Source organism: Coturnix japonica, chromosome 4 (assembly GCF_001577835.2).
Source record: "Coturnix japonica isolate 7356 chromosome 4, Coturnix japonica 2.1, whole genome shotgun sequence".
Classification (NCBI taxonomy): domain Eukaryota; kingdom Metazoa; phylum Chordata; class Aves; order Galliformes; family Phasianidae; genus Coturnix; species Coturnix japonica.
This window is the reverse complement of record NC_029519.1, coordinates 76,255,309-76,279,908: the sequence shown is the minus strand read 5'-3', so window position 1 is coordinate 76,279,908 and position 24,600 is coordinate 76,255,309. Positions and strand designations below refer to the sequence as shown.

Here is a 24,600-nt window from a genome sequence, read left to right as displayed (position 1 = left end):
GAACATAGGGCCAAAAGGACTGGATACCTCACTGAATGCTTGGTTGTACACAGGGACATTTGCTTTCATCACACGCAACCATTTCCTATCTCCTCTGCAAGGCAAGGGACAGGTTGGATGCACATGTCTCCTGGTCCACTGGTTGGGATCAGACTGTCCTCAGGGATGAAAAGCACATCATGACCACAGCCAGTCTCCTTTTTTTCCTTTGTGTCTCAAAGGAAAAAGAAATTGCAAGAAAATGGCATTTAAGGGTGAAGAAGAACCATAAAACAACACATGTTGGTATCAAATAACCAAGGTATTGTGTACTGGGTATTCTGAGTATCAAAAATAGACCTTTCAGGCTTTCTGCTTGTCCTGAAACACCTAAAACTAAAATGTAGATTGACCTAAGCATCTCCTGGGGCCACGTAGCAACTATTGGGCAGAATCAATTTTTGGCACACAGCAAGTAAATGATAATTTCACATCATCCACATATGTGAGTGACACACTATCACATTCACTTTGCTTCTAACTACAGTGGGCAATGGGATTTGTATTTGTATTAGGGCTCTCTGCTCTGGTATTTGAATCAGTTTTCATCTGCTTGTAATATCACGTACCTGGCAAGTGGACTGCAAATGACCTGCTCTCTAATTACCCTGCATCAGCACGAGCCTTTCCATATAGAGGTTGACTCATGCCAACCAAGGAAAAGACAAGGTATACATGTTTTCTTAATAAATTCCCCAACTTTCTTTGAGCCTGAGCTAAACCTTCTTATCTAATATCAAGTAGTTTAAGCATTTTTAGCATTCTAAAGACAAGTTAATCCTTTTGCAGGGTAAAGTCAGAAAATGGGCTTAGAATGACATTTTAACAATGTATATGGTATGTTAAGCCGATGAAAAATTCTAACCGTGGTCTCAAATGTTTTCAGCTAAAACATTACTGTGATCTTGAAGCACAGGAAAATATAAGAATGATACCAAATTTCTAACTACTGGTCAGTGATATGAAATATTGCTTATTCTATACAAATTGCTTTATTTTCCCAGTAGCTTCAGTTCTCAGACAAGGTTTCAGTCACATGACATGTAGTATGACTCTTAATGTTTATATTGTCTTAGACCTGAGTCTGTTTTTCAGCTGTGATCTCTCTATTTTTCCCAAGTAAGGTTTGCTGCCAAGTGATGCTTGATTTCTATGTCATTTTAGAACCTATATTTCCTTAATTTTTGTCTGGTATTCTGAGAGTGTGTTGATTTCACTATTTTATGTAGAAGGTGATTAATGGACAGTCCTGAGTTTCTCTGTTTGCCCATAGGGAAGAAATAACAAAAGTGTTGATTTGTCCAACACATTCCTCAGTAGTTAGTAATGTATCTTTCAGGCCTTATTGGAGATGATAACAAAATATAAGAAAAGCTTCCTCATTTTCTATTACTACTTTTACTCAGTGTCCAGAGAAGTATGAAGATTAATGTATTTAATAAAGCATTCAAAAGCTGGCAAACTGACCCACAGAGCCACCACACAAGCCACCACAGTATGAGAGCAAAGCTGTCCTGGTCATTACTAAACCAATCAAATGATTCAACTTTTAAACATATCATCTGTTATTTAAACATCCACCAGCATGCATCTATTGTCTGTGCTTGGGAACCACTGATGTGTTTATCACAAGGCTGAGCCTATTCCCAAAAGCCCTCAAGCAGCCACTGGATCATTACCCACACCCTGAGTGCCTCTCCCAAAAGTGCACACCCTAGAGCTCACTACACTTGAATCTTGGTTTGTTTGCTTTTTCCAAGCCTGGTTTGCTTTTTAAGTCTGTCAATGGAGGGAGTGTCCTCATGGAGGAATGCAAATGTATGTTCTTCTCTTTTCAGACTGAATGCAACCTAAGACATCCTGAGATGGACACATGCCTAGGTCAGGGACACCCCATGGTATCTCAGCTGGCTCCAGTGGCCTGCCTGGTGATACTGAATGGAATGGTACTTGCTGGAGTATAGCTTCTGAGTGAAAACAAGCTGCATGCATCCACTGGATGTAAATGGAAGACGGAGATCATTCATGTTTGGAAGTGAGCAACTAGCAGTTGACAAGCCTCAAACACAGTCCATGTTGCTGTCTGGAAACTGATCTGTGCAGTCCTTAAGAGCACAGTCTCTGACCTTGTCGTATGGCAACTTGCAATCTTGGCCTCACTGAAGCAAAAGGACCACTTTGGTACATGGGAGATGCCTAGTAAACACAACTGAATGCTTCCCACACTACTAATAGAATCATAGAATCACAGAATCATTAAGGTTGGAAAAGGCCTCTAACATCATCTAGTCCAACCCCAACCCATATCCACCATGCCCACTAGCCCACGTCCCTCAGTGCCACATCTCCATGTTTCTTGAGCACCTGAAGAGACAGCGACTCCACCACCTCCCCGAGCAGCCTGTGCCAATGTCTCACCGCCCTTTCAGATAACTTTTTCCTGATTTTCAGCATGAACCTCCCTTGGTAAGATCTTGCACATCACCCTCATAACCCAAAAGAGGAGAATAAAAAGATGAATTAAGTTTGGAGCTGCATATTGCAGCCATGAAATAAAAGTCCCAGTATATATTCCTTGCTCAACCAGACACTTCCTGTGAGAGCTGAAGCAGGAGTAAATGAATATATTCCCATTTCGATCTGTCAAAAGTGTAGCTTGCTCTTCCCAATCCTTTGAGGGATCTGTGGAGAACAAAAAAGTTCTTTCATGATGGAGGGTGATCAGACACTGTGGGAAAGAGACTAAATAACATGATAAAAAATAGATGACCTCTCAGATCTGCATCTCTTGCAGGGGCATCGCCCTGGACTCTCATGCCTTAGTTTCATGATCAACACGAGTTCTGGTTTGTGGCATCATATTTTTCTTATTTTAAATCAAGCAGATAGGATATTCCTACTTGACAGTTGCAGAAGGGGCAAATACATGTCTTTTAACACCTTCTACATCACCCACAGGAAAAAGGCAAGAAAACAGCATATAGCAACCCTTCTGCCCATTGCTGAAATAGCCTGCAGCAATGTTTGCAGAACAGAAAAATAGCTTAAGTTCAGTCTGTATCATAAGCTGCCTTTGGTTTATAAATGGTCCCCTTTTTACCATCAAATATACTGGTAAAAAGTTTGAAGCTTAAGTTCACCTCTCAGTCACTAAAATTTCAAAGGAGGAGCAGAAAATTGCAGAGTTATCTGCCAAGACCTTTGGTGATTGGCAATGAAAAGCGTTTGATCTCCACCTGACAGTAGCTGAACAGAAGCCACGCTCAGCCTGAACTGCTTAACGAAGGCAGAACTGCAGAGCTTTCATTCCCCCATGGTTCCAGATTAGTAGCAGCGAGCAGCAACTTCTGTTTGTTTTAACAATAATATCCTGTTTTGTAATCCACAGGAAAAGGAATATGAAAGTCGCAGCCTTGGCAGGGAGTGGGGGCCAAGGGCCTGCTGCTGAAATCTCAAAGCTCAGGAACACAAAGGCGGGGAGGAATTTCCACTACAGTAAATGCCAAATGGTAGAGAATGTGTCATGACAATGAGAGTGGAATTACTTATTCACTCTGTTAATACTTCCTTTTTCCAGAGTCCTCTTAATCGATGATCAGTTGACAGATGGCTACTTCTAACTGCTCTTAAGTTAGCACCTACTCAGTGTTTAGGGATTGATGTTATTTTGTTTTTCCCGAAGATGAAGATAATGATAGCAATAAAAAATGGGAGACAGTAATTTCACCCCAAACAAATGAATAGCTGAAAAATCCATAAAATACTGATAGCCAAGCTAAGACTAGTATTATTGAAGAGACTAATCTTCAACATATCTGTTCGAGGTTTACATGGTGAACTCGTTAGATTATATGTTTCATCACAAAAAGGAATAATGAGTGAACATATCCTTGCAGTTCTGGTTCAAAGAATGGAAAGAAAAGCAAGTCAGGACTAGAGAAGATGGTGAAAAAAAGCCCATATCTGTCAGAGCACTTTCAAAGGGCTATAAACTAGAATAAATACTGACACAGCAAGGAAAAAATATACAACAATAGCAATTGTTCAGAATGGTAACAAGTTAGAAGCCAACAGATCAACATTGACCTAAATAAACCTGGCCAGCAGCCAACGCCCCAGATTTGAAGTTACTTTTGGATTTTGACTTCCCCTGATTTCAGTATGAACTGGGCACAGAAATCCCTTTGTGAATCCTGCTCTGAATTGCTAGCTGTGGTTGCTTGCAACCCATTTCCCAACCACAGCCCTTTCTGCTATGGCAAGGAAAGGCTGAGCAAGGGAGGGGATGAGTACTGGGACAGAAGATGTCACAGAGTTTCTTTGGCTCTGCTGTTTGGGGTCTGTGTTCCAGTCCTGGACCTGCATTTGTTTTCTTTTAAGCTCATTACTCCTAATTATGCCCTTTCATGCTTTTCTGAATAGCTTCTGTTAGTCCTTTCTTTGCTCTCTGATCATTTTCTTCTAACAGTTCTCCAACCATCACCACTCAGGCAGCATGGAATGCAGTGTCCAAGCATGTTACCACAGTAGTTTATGGTATTGCTTGGGTTTCACCAGATAGAAATGTGGTCATATATGCAGACTCAAATGCTCAGCAATGATTTTCATTTCAGGTCATTCCCTACACAGAATCTCACTGTTTTTCTCCATATCTCTAGCAGTTTTCATTTTCAGTTCTCATTAGCCCAATGAACAACCTAATTAATTAATCAATGAACTTCAGAAATTATTCCAGACACATTTCTTTGGAATTAAGGTATCTGACAAAGTCCAAAGCAAAGAATTCTTCTTTCCTTTGCTCTTTCTTACAAACTTGGTTGAAATGGATAACCTTCAATCTCTTCTCATACTAATATTTCACTGATGTACTTTTAATGGACTTTATTGGAGCTCTGATTCTCTGTTAATTGCAGGGGAGTTGGACTGGATGACCCTGAATGGTCCTTTCCAACTCAAATGATTACATGATTCTATGAGGACATGATTTATGCAGCCATGTTCACCAGAAGGATCTGGTAAATTTGCCTTGGAAGCAACCCAGTAAAGCCCAGAAAATGTGGCTAGTTGCTGTTAACATCATGTTACGTGACAAATGGAACACAACAAATGTGGCTGTTAGCATAGGAATTAATGAAGTTATTTAAAAAACAAAATGCTGATTATAATCCTCTGCAGTATTAGCAATCTGGGCCTAAAATACAGTAACATCAATGGACTTCCACACTGACACTCATTTCAAAAGTAAGAATGCCATGGAAGAATGTTTTTAGCAATTATACCGTGCTTTCCTATACACTCAAGCAATTTGATGCATTGAAACAGTATTTATATTTTAGACGTTTCAAAAGTCTATGACACATTTTGCATTCTGCAGATAAGATGTACTGTGATCTTTGATCAACATCTATTGGCCACAGCGCTCGGAGCAAATTCATCAATGTCCTTCTTGAGCAGTGAGGTCATTTTAATTGTGCTCGTTTAATTGGAGAGAGGAGGAGAAAGCGTTCCACATCACTTCGATACTTTTACTGCAAAGCCAAAATGCAAATGTGCTTTGGTAGCTACTAAAAAAGGAAAGGTTTAAGAGTGATGGCATCACCCAAATGCCTTTTTTACAGCTCAGAGAGGCACTTTGAGCTATCTTACCATGGCCCTGTTATTGTAAAAACCCACTTTTCAGAGGAAAGATTAAAGTGGCAAAAACCTCATGCCTTCTTTTTCTTGTTTTTACTGATAAATCTCTTCCACTGAATTTTTAAAGTACCTCTGCAGTCTCACTTTCAGGGATGACTGAGACACTTAAGTGTTTGTTAAGGCCGTATCTACACATGAAGATTGTGCAAATAGATAAACCAGCGTATACCCATATATATATATATATTTTAACATCTCTCTCTGTTAGAGTGAATAAAATTGCTATTTTTTTCCACCTTGATTTGTGCCTATCAGGGTGTCAACTAGACACGGTGTACATGTCAGAGCTGGGGTGAGAAAAACACAGGGCCGGCAGCACTGGTGACATTTCAACAAAGCTGCATTGTACTGGGTTAGGAAGGGTGGCTTCTTATCTTTCACACACTGCATTCCTTGTTCAAATGAGGAGGTACAAACACTGAAATTGAGATTCCTCATAGCCCTCCCTTCTGCCTTCCCAAATTGTTTTATCCCCTTTACTCTCCTTCCTTCTTACAGGGAGATCTCTGAAGGCCAGGCACAAAGTAACACAAAAAAAGCACAAATAAGGCCACAAGTAACTTTTATGCAAGGAAATTTGTATTTCTGACACAGGAACATGCCAAAGAGTGGCAAAAGAAGAGAGAGAAAACCATCAAGTATTTATTGAACATCAAGTGGAAAAGCAAAGGTGCAAATGAGGATGACATGCAAAAGAAACCTACAGCTTATGGTGGTAGTTAGAGCCCTGACCACAAACACAACACCTGGGGAAAGCTGGTTATCTCATGGCTCTGTGGTCATGTTGCACCAGGAAGGCTTCCTCAGGGGCAGGGCTGGACACATAGGGTGTGTAGGGGTGTTTTTCCTAGCAGGTCCAGCATGGGCCATCAGTCTGACTATGAACCACAGACATTTAGTGAGGAATGCCTAACAGCATCCTACTGTGATGGTTTGGAGAACAGTGGTAGAGATTCAAGCAACAGTCTTTACAAGTATTCAGGCCCCACTGTGCCTTTCAAGTTGTTCTGCCATCCCTCCCTCCTCCATGTTCTACTGAAAAGCAAAACATTAACTTGAAAGCAAAAATATTAATTTATGTTTTTCCTGTTAGGTTCTCTTGCTTGAAAATGTGGGGAAAAGTATTCACAAGAATAATCAAGGAATGGTCTGCATGGACAAGAAGGAGGCCTTGGGGATCATGTGTAGCATGGCTGGATATAGACTAAAAGAAAGAAAAAAAAACCCTTCCAACTTTAAATATTATTGTTTTCCTAAATTAACTCTGGGAGATTTTAATCTAGATCTTGAGTCTTTGCCAGGGAACACACACCGCTCCCCACATCCCTGAGAACATTGTGGAGTCCTGTACAGTCAGCTGGCTCAATAATGAAATAGAAGGCAGTTAACTCTATCCCTTCTTCACAGTGTCTTCTCCTCTAATGCGTTCTTCCTTTAATTCATTGTAGTTCCTCAATTAGCACCCTGTGCTGAGGGACACAAGTCCTGTGTTGTCTTTTGAAAGCTTTTAAGGAAGGTCACAGTACTATTTAGAGAAATTAAAGGAGGACTTAATACACCAGATCACTTCCTACAGTTCAAAGGAGTATTCTTTCGATAATATTGATCAGCAGCTCAGGCTGGATCAGGAGGGTTTGCTGGGATGTCTCGAGATGCTGCCTAAGAAAAACCCACAATGATGAACGCGGCAGGGATTTATGGTGACTGGGAAGCTCTAAGAGCATATTGTTTGGGCTTGAATTCAAACAGGGCCACAGAGAAAGGAGGCTGGCAAAATAGAAAGCAAGTGGAGTGCAAACAAGATGCTCTTCAGGGTATACTCTTGCACTGCATAAAATGAATCCTTGAGCTTCCTTTTTGTCTTGCCCATATTAAAGCAAATGGAGATGTTGCCCATTGCTTACAGACCGCTGCTTTTGGTCCTCGCCAGGGAAAACTGTCCCAGCGAATCCCATGGGATATAACCTGAATAGAAGAGGGAAGGTAGAGCATGGAGTTTTGCCAGCAACTGGATTAGTTTCCAATGAATCACTACAGCCATGTGGGGGATGGCAGAGGAATTCCCTCACTTCTTAATCAGTCTATCTGCGTTGTAAAAGGGGAATATTTTTCACTAAATGCACTGTGTGTATCTGGCGCTCGGCCTCTTGTTCCTGCCAGCTGTCACTCTGATAATGTGTTATAAATGATGGCACACCAAGCAGACAAGGCTGCAAGCCCATGTGATTGTATTGCATTATCAAAGTGACAACCAGGAAGAAAAAAAAGCTCAGACTGCTGAATTGGTCCGTAAGTGGATTTTGTGTTGTTGATATTAGTATTTATACACAAAAATAGGACACAGACACTTTTAGTATTTTCCCAGCAGGAGCCGTAACAGTGTTATGGCTTCAAGTATGGAGAAATCCAGGATAAGGCACAACATAAAACTTGTTTAAAATTCTGTTTTCATCGACTAAAGCAGGCAAAACAATGATTGCTAATGACAACTTGCTCAAGTATATACTTCTGATTTCATATTTGTAAGCACAGTGATGTTAACGGGCATCATTCCCTCAGTGAATCTGTACTCATATTATCAAATGCCTTGAAGATACCCCCTATGACTTACAGATGTTACACAAAGCCACAACTCTCAGGCAATGTACTCACTAGAAGCAATGCATATATACCTGTACGTACCCACACAAGGAACAAAGTGTTAAAATCTGTTGCAGAATCTGATATGAACCCCTTGGCTCAGTAGGGCGGAAATCTTTTTGCTAACTGTGGGGAAAAGGCTTTTTGTAAATATTCAGGAGATTCTGTCACTTTCCAGTGCCACATCCAGGTGTGTGATTCTGCTCTTCCATGACAACCAATGTGGCTTTTTGTATGTGTGGATGGGGGAAAGCCTTTACCAAGCATAACCTGATTCAGCACAAGCTGAAGACTCAAGCCAGTTCTGGTCATAATTTCACACTCTCCTGGTTTCATCCACACTTGGAGGAAAAAGTAATAAAAAAGTAAAGGAAAATCAGTTTGGTTTGCGATGATCTTCTATAAAGATATGCATAAAGGCATTTGTGGCCTTTTATAAGAAGTCTAAACATTATTACTATGAATCTTGGGAACTCCTGCAGTTTCTGAGTGTTTCACATGATTAAGCAGTCACACTTTCTTCTGGGAGATATCTACAAGTAACAAAACTATGTGGCTTATATACAACTCTCACAGCAGACATTTCTGTATAAAGTTCAAAAAGCCTCAAAGACGAACTCAGAGGTCTTCATTGCTTTGGCACATAATTCCTATGATATGTGCAGGGTTTGTCCTGCTGATGAGGGATAGAGGAGGTAAACACACAACAGAGAAAAAACATAGAAGGCAACAAACATCTTAATACAACCAGATATGTATTAATGGAGGGTTCAAAACATTTATAAGAACAACCAGATCTCACTATAGAGAGGTCTAAAGAGTCTAATATTAGACTAAAAAAAGAGAAATAATAATAAAAGGAAAACGAGCCATGCACTTCTGCCATACATTAGAGCCAGGAATGTGTTCAACTTCAACAGTCTTTAAACAGAAACTTCTACAAGCTGAAAGGACATATTTCCAGGAATTAACACTGCTCATGTCATTTGAGGTAATCACTCTAAAGAAAGCTGGAAACAATATTTCAAAACAAATTAATGCTAAGGTTATTAAATGATGTAAATATGTCAAGAGATATAGACATATCATTGATGTAATTATACCAAAAGGGACATCTCTACTGAACGAAATGTAAGTAAATTTTAAAGTATCTGTAAGAAATCTTCTCAGAAGTTGTTCTGTGAATAAATACTCCCTTCTTTGTATCTTTATATGACAGCGTTGTTGTCAGACACTACACTCATTGCTTCTAGTCACTAGATTTGTACTGAGTACGCGGCTTTGCTGTTATGGACGTGCACAGGAATGTTGTTTAGTCAGTGAATTCAAACTGTTAAGAAATCTTTAGGCTCAGAAGGAGAGGTGATAACCTACATTACACGTAGTAACTGTAGAAAGTTGTTTAGTTATTTTCACTGTGAAAGCAGTGATGCTTTTTTATACAATGAAGGTGAATTCTGCCGAGACCACAATCACAGGGGTGAAGTTGAATGACATGGAAGAGCTAACAGTCACAGCTAATTGTGCTGGAAGCATAGCAAATATCAGCAGTATCCAGGTCTAGCTCTAAACTACATACTCTAGAAACCTTGCACTTACTTTAGAGAATCAATTGCAATAGGCCAATCTCACCAGCTGTGATCTCACTGGGCTACAGATCTTCCAGCTAGAGAAATGTCACTGCATGTTAGCAGTACCATTATGAAACCTTTTACTTTTCTTGCCATCCCATCCAAGTACCTTCTCTATTGGGGGAACCATTCAGAATCCACTCAGAGGTACAAGATCAGGCCTGTAAGTTAGAAACAAACTTGTCGAGACAGAAAACAGAAGAAAATGGCTGAGGGGAAGCAGACAAAGGATTGTGTCTATCAGGTTTTCACATGATCTTGAGCAAGTCTTTGATGGTGACTGGGAGTTTTGGTTGCTACTGTTGTACAAGTGATAACGATATTCATTAGCTTACTTACATTCCAACTATGCAAGTGTTTTCCTCTTGACTAACAGAGTATCCCTTGTCTTGTAAGCATCATCTTGCATAGCCAACCTATTCCTCAAAGTGACAAACGTGTAGGCCTGTAAATATGGATAATTCAAGTTTCCCCATTCCTCCCTCAGCCCCTTACAGTATCCATGATATATACAATGGCTCATGAATAATAATATTAACCTTTGTTCTAAGTGTTTCTGCAACATGACCACCCCGCCATTTGGTTTTAGGCTTGTAATGTATTGATACTCATGCTGTTCTCAGTTCTTGCTGAGAAGTGTTTTTTTAACTTCATATTCAGAAAATTCACATTTGGCACCTAACCTGAACTTAAAAAATTAAAAATTCAGTTGGCATTGATTTTGCACCCAGCAAGGTCTTCTGCTATGGTATTAATTATTACAACTATTCTTAATTCACCCTACTTAGAAATCTTCTTTTATTCTGCCAGGTACTTCCTTGCTATATCATTCTACTATAACACACAAGCATCCTTTCCCATCTGGTCTTCAGAGCTGACAACATGTCTAAGGGGGGTGGCTGCGATCAAAGGATGCAGAGGGGTGCAAAGTGCTCCATTATGTTTCAGTGACACTTTTAGTGTCAGTGTACATCATTTACAAGTCGCCTTGTTCTGGTCACTGTTACAGACACTGTTCATACTCTGAAGCAGTTGTGCAAGTTAAGCATCCCATTTATCTTTAACAATAAATGCTAAATATAGTCCTTTAGGAACAAGGATCTGAAAAAAGCACTAAAGAAAGATCTTTAATATGGGAATCTGAGTAAAGATACAAATTCCACTTGATGTACAGTCAACATTGGGGGTTTGGGGGGGGGTTGGAAGGAGGGGAAAGTGTATCATAGAATCACCTAAGTAGAAAAGGACCTTTAAGATTTACTAGTTTCAACTCTCCTGCTATGTGCAGGATTGCCAACCACTAGACCAGGCTGCCCAGAGCCACATCCAGCCTGGCCTTGAATGCCTCCAGGGATGGGGCAGCCACAACCTCTAGGCAACCTGTTTTAGTGCATCACCACCCTCTGAGTATCCATAAAAATAAAAGCTATTCACATAACATACTTCAGGGCTGTAGGCAACAGCTATCTGAAAGAACTGTTGACTTCAGTCTCTTCAGACTTCTTGTCTAATACACAGTCTATACAGCAACCTATGTGTTTAGGTATCATCACAGATTAGCACACTGACTGTCAAACACATCATTAATCTGGAAATCATTCTGCCTTAGCCAGGCTGTAAGGTGGAGTAAGTCAAGGAATAAACCTTTCCAAGGTTGGAAAGACCACTAAGATCATCCACTCCAACCACCAACCCATTATTGCCATACATCACTCAGTGCCATACCTCCATGCACCTTGAGCAACTTCTCATGTTGCAGCTGCTTGTTTTCCCCACCTTCCTGCTGCTGCCCTTACAGCCAAATTTTGTTATCAGCTTCATTTCAATGAATTCCATTTCAATGGATTTTTTTTCTGCTAAGCTAATCATTTGTAAAAGGTAATAAAGAATGAAAGGTGTGCCACTATGTAGACATAGGCAAGCTATATAAATTCCCTTAACTTTGGAGTTTGTTTCATAATACATTCTTTGATACATAAAGCCCTTATTAATTTGTTTGACAAACAAAGGAACAGTGTTTTCATTTTTATTGGTCACACTGATTTTTCTCCATGGTCCCCAGATTAACAGCTGCAAACCTCATCCTATTTTTTTTTTCCAACTGCCTGTTGAAAGTTAGAAGCAATATCATCTTCCGCTTTCACCTTTCCTCAGGCAGTATTCAGCATTTACAATGCCTCTGGGAAAACAGTTGTAGTTCAGAGGAATGCTGGATCTTCTCAATTTGGGGGATTGTTGAGCTGCAAGAGACAAACTCTGGTGGTCTGTGTAGGCTTCTAACGCTGTGCTGATGGTTGTAGACAGACAATCACCGGACAATATGTGACAGTTCTACCTGTGGTTGGATGGCAGGTGCCATGCATGTGGCTTGCTGATGTTTGGCATCAGGCTTTGCACATTGGATATCCCCACACAGGAGGTCTGAAAGCTGGAGAGAAGAGACAATTTGGGGTATGTTACCTAAATAGAAACAATCAGAATGAAAAAAAAATATCGAGTCGCAAAATTCAGTGTCATAACAATATAATCTCATTTGGGTTGAAATCTAAAGAGAAGAAATATTAAACTTCCCCTCAAGATTGCTGATAGTGAGACGACGAGCACTCAGAAAACAAGCAAAAGAGAAGCCCTAGGTAAGAAGAGCAATGAGTTTTATAAGTAGCAGTAAACCATGTCTAGATCCATGATGCATGATTCAGACGTTCAGTGGACTCCCATGCTTTCACTGGGTGATTTTACTCTCTTCTCTGGCTCAGCAAATCAAAACTGTTCACTTGCTTTAAAGAAAAATGTGGTTCTTACATAAAGTCAGAGCAGGGTGGTGTGAACTGTCACGCAGTGCTTGCACACGCTGCTTTTGCCAAGAGATTATAAGTTCATAGTAACAGCCAGTGCCTTTACAGTTTTCCTGGGGCTTAGTGAGGCAAGTCACAGCTGCATTAAAAATTAAATGGAAAGAACATTTGCAACTTGTAGGCAAACACAATGAGCAATAATGGGCTCGCCAAGTCTTTGAGGACATAAATCTTTCCATCTGAGGCAGCTGAAGGACTTTGTAACTGTATGATTAGCGCCTGTGTTTTGGTTGGATTGGAATGCAGTTAAGGATGTTGTGGGTTCATGTCCACTTGCTGTAGGTGGTAAAAACCAGAAGGAGCTGGATCCTATAAAGCTCAGAAGCTCTTCTGATAACCACAAAATGGTTACCAGGCCCTATACCATTAGACAAGAAAGAAAAGGAGAGAAAGCAGAACTGCTTTACATCCAGTTTGCTCTTCATGACTCCAGTTCAATGGCCTGAGGACAACACTGAACAGCAATAGCAGGCATGTTAATAAGGTCATTGCTAAGACCTGAGGTGGTGAATGAGAAAGTTAGTAAAGTTCTCTTAGGAGACTTGTAACCAGTTCTTCCCTTGTTCCTTTAATGACAACTTTTTTGGTACATTACTAGATGGATAAATGAGATGGACTTTTCTTAACCTTCTAAGGCACACAGTTTAATTTTCAAGTCCTTAAAGATCTAGAACTCTCTCTATATAAGCATGGACATACTGTGGCCATTTAGTCACCAGCATTTCCAGATTAAATTTCCTAAGGAGTAAGATATTATCTACTATCAACATAAATTTGTAATTAACTGAAAGAAAGCTGTAAATGTTAAGGAAGTACGTAAACTTAAAAATTAAATGTTCTGTTTGATAGCAGCTGGCTGGCATGCAACAGGTCATAGCTATCTTCATGCTCTATGGTAGTAACATATTTTTTTCAAGACTATTTCATTTAATTAGCGTAAGAAAATTTTAACAGTAGGAAAATACTGCCTCTGCACATCTATCCACCATTAAAACCACAGTCAGAAGATCTGGTAAGAGATTCAGTAGGGATTCTGCTACATCTAAAGCTGTAAGAACAGCAGTGAGCTCATTTATCTAGAAGATTCTCTTTCATTTACTTTCCATAATTGCTTCTGGGCATTAGATGACTTGGGGTGCAAGACCTGTATATGTTCAGACTCATTTGAGACTGAAGATGTTTCCATTCCCAAAGGTTGACTGAAACCAATATGGTAAGACATGCAGTGCTTAAGGTACATGAGCTTCATAGCCTACAGCCCAGAAGGAAGTGCTGGAGCTGGCATCACCTTGACTGCCTGTATCTTCCTATCTTGAAGATACATATTTATATGTGGATCAACTGAAGGTGGCCTTCCTTCAGTGAGGGGTCTAGAATAAGGCTCAAACTTGGAGTCAAAAACTGTATTTACACACAACTCTTGTGGGAACCTTTCTATCACTGAGAGAAACTGCAATTCTTGAGGGCAACATTACCAGTTGCTTTACCCCAATCTAATACAGGAAAATAATTTTCCATTAGCCCTTTCATTACAATAGGTGAAGAGATTCTAAAACATTCTCTTTCAAAGACTGCGAAGAGATGGGAATTTTATTTCCTCAAAAGCAAAATGTCATAACACAAAGAGCACAGAGCTCTTTATGTGATCATGCCATCCTGATCTGTCTGCCCCATCAGTCACCCTCAAACCTCAGCACCAGTCCCTACAAGAATTTCTGACAAGTCTTTGATGTCCAGTATTTTGATACATACTGAAAAAATATAGGTTGACATTATAAATTTCCCTAATTCTCTTAATGCTGAAAACCCATCCCATTATATCTGCAGTTACATGAGAGAGAACTGCAAATGGTTACTGGAGTTCTTTATTGACTGTATAGCATTCAGACAATGGCAGAAACCAGCCACTTCATCTTCTGAGCTTCAGTGGCTTGACCTCTGGCAGTGGCCTTTATAATATGATTATATTTAGACCTGTTTTTTGACTTTCTGGCTATAAGTTAATGCAGACTCTCCCATATACTTTGTGTCTCCTTCCAGCTTGACCTCAGGTTCAGAATCACCTACACTCCCTGGAGCCATGGGCTCAGGTCTCAACACACATAACTTATGTGGTTTTTTTAATCATTCATCTGACCTTCACGCTTTCTGAGAATCATAGAATTGTCTGAGTTGGAAGGGACCTTTAAAAGCCACCTAATCCTATTCCCCAGCAAAGAACAGGGATGCCTACAGCTGAGGGTGTACTCAATGCCCCATCCAGCCTGACCTTGAATGTCTCCTGAGGGGGCTCCACCAGTATTTACCCGTAACTTCCCCTTCCCCATATAACAAAAGGCATCTAATTCTCTATGCCTTTTGTCTGTGGCATGCCCATTAATCCTCCATTGCCAGCACAGAGATATGGGGCTGCATTCTCAGCTTCACCATCTCAGTTCTCCAGGGACTTGCTCGGGGGGGTGATAAGGGAGCGTGGGTACTTCCTGGGTGTGGGGAGAGTTGCTGGGCTTGGTCTTTTCGTGCAGGTGCTAGAAGGGAGATTCTTGTCTTCTGTGGAGTATAGTGTAGCTGCAGGCACAATGCAACCACTTGTGTGGGGGAATAGTGGGTGATGATCACAGGGGCCCTTCACATGGGGTGTCCTCTTGCAGTGCAAACAAGTTAGGAGTCAATTGTGCATATGGGTTTTCCCCGTGCCCTATCAGGAACCATCCCCCCTCCCTCCCAGCTTTGCATGCCTCCTGCTGTGCTGCCTTTCATCCTCCAGCCTCCAGGTAGCCAGATTCCAGCGGTCTTGCCTCTGATGCACTTGGAGATGAGAGGCTCTGTGAGATACAGAGACTGATACTGGGATTCACTGCTTCTAGGGAGTCAGTTCAGGTACAGGCTGCTGTGTGTGACAGCAGAATTAGATAATGGTGCTAAAAAGCTTGGATAGAGAACAGCCTCCTTGGGCAAAAACATTTTGCAAAGGAAAATCTTGGAGTTATTATTCTCTCTGGCATGTTCTTGTTTCCTTTTTTATGTGGTACCTGTCAAAAAGTATTTCTGACGGGCTGCTATAACATGCCAATTTTTTTCATATCTGATGCCTTAAGTTTAACTATATTTATCTTGTTTACAGAAGCTGACAAGTGATACAGCCATAATAATGCCAGCAGAAATTGCACAGCAATTTTACTCTGGTTCTTTTCAAGCCAGTGGAACTGTTAAATGAGATTAACGCAGTAGAAGGGTTTATTGCAGCCATGAGAAACCAGATAGACGCATATCAGAGAGAACCAGTGATAGACTAAGAGGATCACATGCAGAGACATTGTGCCAAAGGGGGATTGGCAGAATAACGAATGCATCTTTTAGCTCTTTGGAGCTGTGTCTTACTGTATTTCTGATATGGTTCCCTGTTCATCCCAACAGCTGTCTTTTCCTTCTCCAACACTTTGTGTATCTTTCTGTACCTTATTCTAACACTGGTTCTCCTTGTAGTTTGGTGAGGTTCGTTAAGAGTTCTGAGGACCTGGAAAGAATGACCCCTATTTTCTCCTTAGAGTAGCCCTGGAAAACCTGCATTGGTGGCTATTGTTTCCATTTGTAACTTTCCCTTGTAAAGTGCTGTTGTTACATATGTTATGACGTATATTTTTTATATATGTGTTATTATACGAGTCCACGTGGCTGCCATCAGGGACTGAACCAGAGACCTCTGGAGCAAAGAGCATTTTGTTCATACTTGCAATCTTAGCAGCAGATGGAAACATAAGCTCCCATTCTCTCTGGAGCGGACATAACTAACAGAAGATCACATAAGGAGTCATTGAGATGTTGCTATGAGGTTCCAGCTGGGATGCAGTGCTTTTGTCCCAAACTGGGTAGGAGTCCAGCTCCTGCTCAGTGTCTTTCCTAAAAGCCACTTCCTATGCATCGTGAAAGGCTATTCACATTTCAGCCCTGGCAAGAGGCAAAGAGCAAATCTAGAAGCATGTCCAGCTACCAGGTGGAGCATTCAGCTATTCAGCAGCAGTGTACAGACCAATAGATCACACAATGAAGATATAAGGAAGGGAGGAGCAGCTGGGCAGTGGACAAGGCTGTGAGCTTTCCAGCTCTCTGGAACATGGCTTGAATTTGTTCCAGCCATTCAAGATGATCTTTTACTTCTTGGCAGAAGCTCACAAAGTTTCTTAGCTAAGCAAAGAAAGCACAAGTCTTCATTGTGCGTGGATAGGGATAGACACTGGTCATTTGATTATTGTTGATGAGAATATAAATGAGTGCAATGTTGCAAATGCCACTGGAGGAAGCGAGAGACTCCCTCATGAGGAGGCCTTGGATGCTGTTTGTATCCAGAAGCATCCTGAGATGAAATCATAATTCTTTGGCTGAGTGACCATCCCCACGCTCTTTTGTGTTGTCTTTTAATTACACTCTGGAGGCTACTGATGAAAGCTAAGCATTTCCTTGCCTCCCTACCAATGTGCTTTCCTTCTCTTTCTTCAGGGTTTCCTTATGGATGTACGCGCTTTGCAATGATCTTACAAAATTTTCTTTACAGACTTTAGCCAAGGTCTGCACCCACACCTAATAAGTTGCTTTCCATACCTCAAATAGCTAACGAACCAAATAGAAGGGGGATTATCCTCCAGACTTTACAGATGGGGAACAGAGGTACAGATAAACTACACAGCTTGCCTGTGGTTATTCTGGAAACCTGTAACAGAGCCAGGCCTTGAACCGAAATTTCTGGTGTCCCTGTGCCAGACTGCAACCACAGTCTGGTCTTTCTCTCTGAATGTACATATTTGTGGAGCTTTAAGGTCAGAGGAATGATCACTTTATCTGGTCTGACCTCCTCAATGTCAAGTCCAAGAATTTCTTTGATCAAAGCATACATTATAGGATAGAATACAGTCTGGATTTGACACCAGGACATAGGGAATAATCTTACAACTTCCTTCTGTACTTTGTTCCAACGGTTAATCATCATAGCTGCTAACTTATTTTTTCATATGAATGAGTCTGGATTTAATTTGGTTCCTGTGATGTTTCTTTTCTGATAGATTAAAGGACCTTCCACTATCTATGTTTGCTTCCTCTCCTTTTTTCATGTGTCTGGAAGAAGTGGTCGGGTTGACAAGTTACTTGCTGCTGAGTCCTGGGCATGTTATTCTTTCACCTTTTGTCTGACCACGGTGTTTCCCCTCTCCTTCCACAATACAATAATTAGAAACATTGAAAGAAAACAGAGAGGAGTTGAATGGAGGACATAAGCAAGCAATATTCTTTGCTGTTCTTACAGGCGTGGTGTGGTGTCAAAGCAACAGGATTGACAGAACTGATGCCAAACAGTGTCCTCACTCATATTTAAAATCAGAAAGTCATGGAGAGGCTTAGCTTCAAAAAACCTTAAACCTAGTTCCAACCCTCTGCTGTGGGCAGATTGTGTTGATTTAGAGTGATATCATTTGAAATTTGCTACCTAACATTAAGTGGGAATCCCAGCAGAATGCCTATTACAGGACGGATTTTGTGGGACTCCAATTCCAGTTCTAAAAGCCAGTGTCTGAAGGAGGCTTCCCATTCTGTGGCTTAGAATATGCTATGGACTATGTTGGATAAGAAGAAAGTCTCAGGACCACAATTCTCATCCTTTTACTATTTACTGAAGCCTAGATTTGACAACAAACCTTGAGTATTACATGGATGAACATTTTCTTGTGGGTGTGGTGGCGACCGGATTGGTGGCATTGGATTGATGTGGAACACACGGTTGGGAAAATGCACAGGGAGATCTGTGAAGGTGTAAAAATGTAGAAGCTGAATCATAAGTCATATCTTTATAAAATAAAGCATGTTCTATAAGTGTCTAGAGCATTAAAGGAACATATTTTCCAATAAGAATGTCTCTTCTTTTCCACCAAACCACATGGAGAGCCCTGAACATCAGACTTCTGCAAATGGAGAATCATCAAGCACAGGGAAAACAGTGTAGCCACAGAAGAGACTAATGCTTTTACTTTACACTTATCTATTGTGCAGGTCTACTTTCATCAGGCTTATGTTTTCTCCACCGTATTTAGCAGAAACATCAGTTAGCATTAGTCTTTACTAGCAATATATTTCTAGATGGGATCTCACCTCATGAACTCAACTACTTCCAGCCTCCACCAGCTAATTCATTTCCCCTAATAGATTGATTCCAGTTTGCTGAGTACATAAGTCAACCCAATAGCATCCCTTCAAAAATAAAGGATTCTGTAGCAGCTTCATGCCAGCAACAGAAGGACACAATTTGCAGAGAATGGTTTGGAGCTCGATTTTCTTTAAGATTCCTTTCAACTGAAGCTGTTCTATGATTCTATAGAGAACAAGATGAAATGCTTGGGAGATTAGTTCTTCTTACAGTCACTCACCCCTCTTGATTTTGCTTCTCAACTGTTTGTGGTAGAGCCTGTTCTTCTCAATGTCAACAAGCATCAAGGTTCAAGGTGATGTGAACAGTGCATTTTACATGCTGCATAAGAAGATAAGATCTCTTTAAGGCCATTCAGAACATTAATGTGTTTTATTCTCATCCTGCTATGCTTTCTGATCACTTCACTCTTTGCAGGTTGTGGCAAGGGGTACATGTGTGGCAGTTATGAGTCTGGAGCAAGATTCAGACTACTGGGCAGGTTTCTTAGAAGACATCTACCCTGTGTTACAGCTGTGAGTGCAAGAAGCAAGTCACAAAGTGGGCTTGAAAGCCAAATTTAGCCTCTTATTTCCTTGAGGAAACAGCACAACTGTTGGCAGCATTACTCTTGTGATTTTAGTTTGAAAACTTCAATGTTTTAACTTGGTACTTCATGAAACAAGAGCTAATAAACATTCCAAATCAGATATGGGAACAGATAAGCTTGTACTTCACTGTACAGGAGCTTCTGCACAGTACATGACTGTTACTAAAGTTATCACTGTAGTACTGTAATGTGATGAAAAGCACAGCTATGATAGCTGAGTAGGAGAGTTCTAGGCTGCAACAAGTGAGGATGTGCGCAAATGCAACAGCCATATATACACAGCCATAAATACACAAAAACAAAGGAAAAAATAACCTGCTTACCATTGAAAAGGCCTCAGGAAGGCAAAGATTGCCAGCATGATTCTCTTCCGCTTCACTGTAACTTCATACAAGGCAAAATGGAAAGATGTTCGAGTGCCATCATGGGGGTGAATTTATTATATGTATACACTTAATATTTACCTCTTTGTGAAACTCATATCAGTGTCAGCTCTTTCAGATATGGAGGATATTTACACAAAGAAGATGCTTCCTTCTATCACAAGTTCACTGTTTTGGCAATGCTGCTTTCACTTAGTGAAAGTGGATCAGAATTCACCATGTAAAACAAAAATATATTACAATCTGACCCACTATCTGCACCAAAGAAGCCAGCAGTCATAGTAGATCCTTAATTAGGCCTCTTATTAATTGCTGTAGTTTTTCTGGGGAGCAAAATCACATCACAAAATCCTCTAGATATCAAAGCCTTGCAACTCTGTCTGAAGCAGGAAAAATGAGGTTACAGGAGGACGTGGTGAGGCCAAAGGAGGTCACGGAATGAGTCATCCTCTGTCTCAGGTATGTGCAGCTACCATTTCCTGGTTCCCATTAAGAGACAACACTTACCTTAGTACATTATTCCCAGGTTTCTAAGATTTTATTTTAAAAACCAGAGCACAGACTTTGGATGATCACAGACTACGAATCACGCTCTCAGAGGCAAAGACTCACACAAGCTGGTGAGCTCAGTGCGCCCATCCTCCGCCTCCATTCCTTCTCCTTGCTATTAATATGAGTGTGACATGACACAATGTTGAATGAGATCAGAGTAACAACAGCCATGGGAGGTCAATAAATTTGTATAGTGTATAATCAAATCTGTGCCTTGAGCAGGTAGATTCTCGCTTTATGTGATCGTGGGAGTTAACTTTCATTTAGCAGAAATAAGTATTCAGCCAACTGAGGCCCTTCTTTTTTACATACAGATAGGCTCCTCTGTTCATCTGCATGCTATAAAGCCTTGTTATTCTTCCGTGTTTATCAGATCTGTGATATCAGGGAGAACAGAAAACGTGTGTGATATCCGCCAGCTGGATTCCATCTGTCTTTTCTCTGCGGAGATGGAGTTTCAAAGGCTACATCCTATCTGCTGTCACACCCTCTCCCGACATGAGAAGCTAAGTGTAAAGTTTGGCCAAAGTGATGGAAAAAACAATATCTCTTTTGTACATCACAACTATTTCCCTACCTACACAAAAGTGGCATTCATCTTGTTCTGGCATGCACGATGTATTGTTGCACTGTATCACAACTTTCCTATTAAATAAAAGGAGTCTGGCCAAAGTGATTTCAGAGAAAGTAAGCTTTTTTATTTCTTAAGACTCTGTGGATCTGTGTGAGCGTGCTGGTTTGTCTACCAGAGCCAGCGCAGAGAAATTATGATTGACAACTACAAAGAACACTGTTTGATTACAATAGAGGATATGGCTCCATAGCATTTCTGGGAGGGGAAAAAAAAACACCTACCTGAATAAAAGCCCAATTTTGTTTCTCTTGAAGTGACTGAGGCTTTGCCATTCACCTCACCACAAGCCCTACGGGACCAAAGAATTTCAGTTTCTCAGTATAACACCCAGGATGGAGCAACATTACAAATCAACAAAATACATGTTTTCTTGCCTTAACATATAGAGTTCTCTGTTCTTTGAGTCCAGCAGCTGCAACATTTCTGGTAAAGTACAAACCACATCAGATGGGAACATGAGACACCCCAGTTTTCACCAAGGAGCTGGAGGTGTTGCTCTGACATCCTTTCATTTCCCAGTGAGCAGCCCAGAATAGCCACCTGTTCCCACTAGACCCACAAAACACTGAAACATATGAAAGACTGGAGCTACTTTTGAGTCCTCATTGAGCCTCTTGTTCCTCCTTGCTGTGAGGCAGAGGTATGCACCCCACAGCTCATGGAGCAGGAAAGCAGCAGAAAGGACCAGCATGGACATATGCCTCCAGACCTCCCTGGCAACTCATAATTTATCATCCTAGAGGGTTTTCTAAATATTTTTGAAAAGCTTTTGTTAATTTACCTGCCTATCATTCTTCTATATACTTCAGGGATTAAGGTACTTGCCTTGTGGTTTAGAGGAACAGGGAGTACTCTGACTATGGTCAGCACATTCGTCTCATTTTAGTGGAAGAATAATCTCATCAGGTTATTCTGGGGACACTTGCATTCTTTGACGATTAACTAGGTAGTATCAGGTACGTGTCTAGACAAATCTCACAGAATCACACAGAATCACAGAATCACAGAATTACCCGGGTTGGAAGGGACCTCAAGGATCATGTAGCTCCAACCCCCCTGCCCAGCAGGGCCACCGAACATACACCTTTACTAGATCAGGTTGCCCAGGGCCCCGTCCAACCTGGCCTTGAACACCTCCAAGGACGGGGCATCCACAACCTCACTGGGCAGCCTGTTCCAGGACCTAACCACTCTTCTAGTAAAGAACTTTCCCCTAACATCCAACCTAAATCTTCCCTCCTTCAACTTAAAACCAATCTCACAGGAAGCCAGTGGACTACATAAAAACGCAAAGGCCTCTAGTAACCATATGTTAGTTAGGCATCTATTGGCTCTGCAAACTCTATGTGCTGATCTATAACTATAGGAGGTATAATCTACCTGGAAAGTATGATGACTGAAGACTGTGAGTGACTTTCATTGACTTTTCCACCAACAGTCTGTTCCATTACAGGTTCTTACTGAAAAACTAGGCTTAACTACTTGTGTCTGTGCAAACACAGACATATGGCTTACTTTGAAACTTCAGATAAGTCCAAATTACTTTGGCTTTGTTGGCTACTGGTTAGGAATTTCTATGTATGCATTTTTGGATTCACAAGTACTTTCTGAAGGATACATAGGGCTTTCATAGCCTGCCCTCTTAGAGTAGGACTGATCTCATTTCTGCCAAGTAGGAATGAACATCAATTCTAAATGAGCCCCTGGGCCTTCTCATGGGACCAGAAGAAGGATATTTCAGTAGCTTCAGAAGAAATTTCACCCCATCCTGTTACCCTTCTGTGAGGCATCCATCTCTCTAGATTACTAGATAAGATGAGATGCCTTTTAGATAGCAGGTGTTGAGCTAGTTAAATGGCTGGGGCTCAGCTAACATCTGTAGCTAACTGCATGATGATTTAACTCAAGAGTTGGTTAAGCTTTATCAAAACGCTCCTCTGATCTCTTCTCTCCAGTCCTACTATAACACACTGATATGATATTTGATATATCTCTTGATGTTAGCCAGACAGCCTGAAGGAATCTTGCAATATCAAGAGAAACCAGAAGTTATTTACTTGTTACTGATCTCAACTTGCTTCATGTGCATAGGAAAGAACTTGCAGTTCTCTAGGCAAATCATCTTTTGCTGTGACCCTCATGTAGTCCCAGAAGCAAAGTAAATGTGTCTTGAGAGCCTTTCATGGTCAAATGAAGTTTTCAGAGATGCTGGGTTTGATGTAGTCTCCTCCAATACGGGATTCACCTAGTTCTCTCACAGCTAAAATTAAACTATATGATCCTGAAGTCGATTAGATTTGAACCATGACTTGAACCGTGTTGTCAAAAGCAAAGCTTTCTATAAATCTTTCAGGGGAGAGAAATTAAACACAAGTCCCAAAAAAGCATAAGGTGTTGATTCATGTATTTGTGGTGGAGGATCAAATGACCTTTTTTGAGGGTTATGTTCTGGAAATACAGGAGGTCAACATAGAGAGTTTGGGAAGGATTCCCACGGGACTTAGTCTTAGAGGCATAAAAATGCAAACAATCTTTGAAATAAAAGATGAGTCAGACAAGGATGGAAATCAAGCTGAAGCTCAGATAGCTCATGAGTAGTTTAAGCACATGCCAGGCCCAGAGGCAACTCCTATGTTGCCAGCACCGTTGCCTGCACATTTTGCAGTGGATCCTACATTTCAGGACAGTTAGAACTCTACCTTGGATATGGATCCTATGAGAATTGCTACCAAAGGAGACTAACTTACAGCAGCCTGAGGCGCAGAAATGGCATCCAGTCTCCATCAGAATTTGTTCTTAAGTAGATAAGTCCTGGCCTGCCAGCCCTTGAGCATGGTACACAATCTTTTGTGAACAGGTAGAGTTTGAGCATTGGCAAGGCAAGCTCCCAAACAATCTCCGCTTTCATTAAGGCTGCACATCTCAGCATGAGTTCAGTCTTCCTGTTCACTCAGACTTTGGCTATCCTCATTTCTCTGCTTGACAAAGTTGCTGGATCTGATTTTGATGTCTTTGAGCTCACTCCCCAGAAGTTCTTCACCTGACATGTTGTGATGCCAGCCAAGGCACATCACAAAGATGTTTTCTGCCTCAGAGACTTGACAAATTCAATAGACAACAAAAAGAATAGGAGGATAGAAGGCTTATAATGAAGTGATGAAACAACTTACCCCAAGACTGGCAGATTCTCTCCCAGACTGTGCAGGAAGTATGCAGGACAGCTGTGAGCAGTGTCCAGAATTTCTTGCTCTTTGAACACAAACATATTTTCAGTAAAATAGATGAAGCTTCGTTAGCAAGGGCTGTTAAGGGTTGTTAAAAAAATAATAGGCCATTGAATATCAATCAAACAACATTCTTCAGTCATTATCGACCTGAGCTTAATCTCTCATA

The 24,600-nt window shown here is 40.9% G+C and overlaps 1 long non-coding RNA gene across 1 annotated transcript; it reads right to left on the bottom strand.

The window, feature by feature from the left end:
• Nucleotides 1–17,861: 17,861 nt before the first annotated feature.
• LOC107313850 lies at nt 17,862–24,562 on the bottom strand. Its single transcript, XR_004307249.1, has 3 exons — nt 24,378–24,562; nt 19,270–21,496; nt 17,862–18,648 (listed from the first exon to the last, which is right to left on the bottom strand). It is a non-coding gene; the product is annotated as an uncharacterized LOC107313850 (long non-coding RNA).
• Nucleotides 24,563–24,600: the final 38 nt, after the last annotated feature.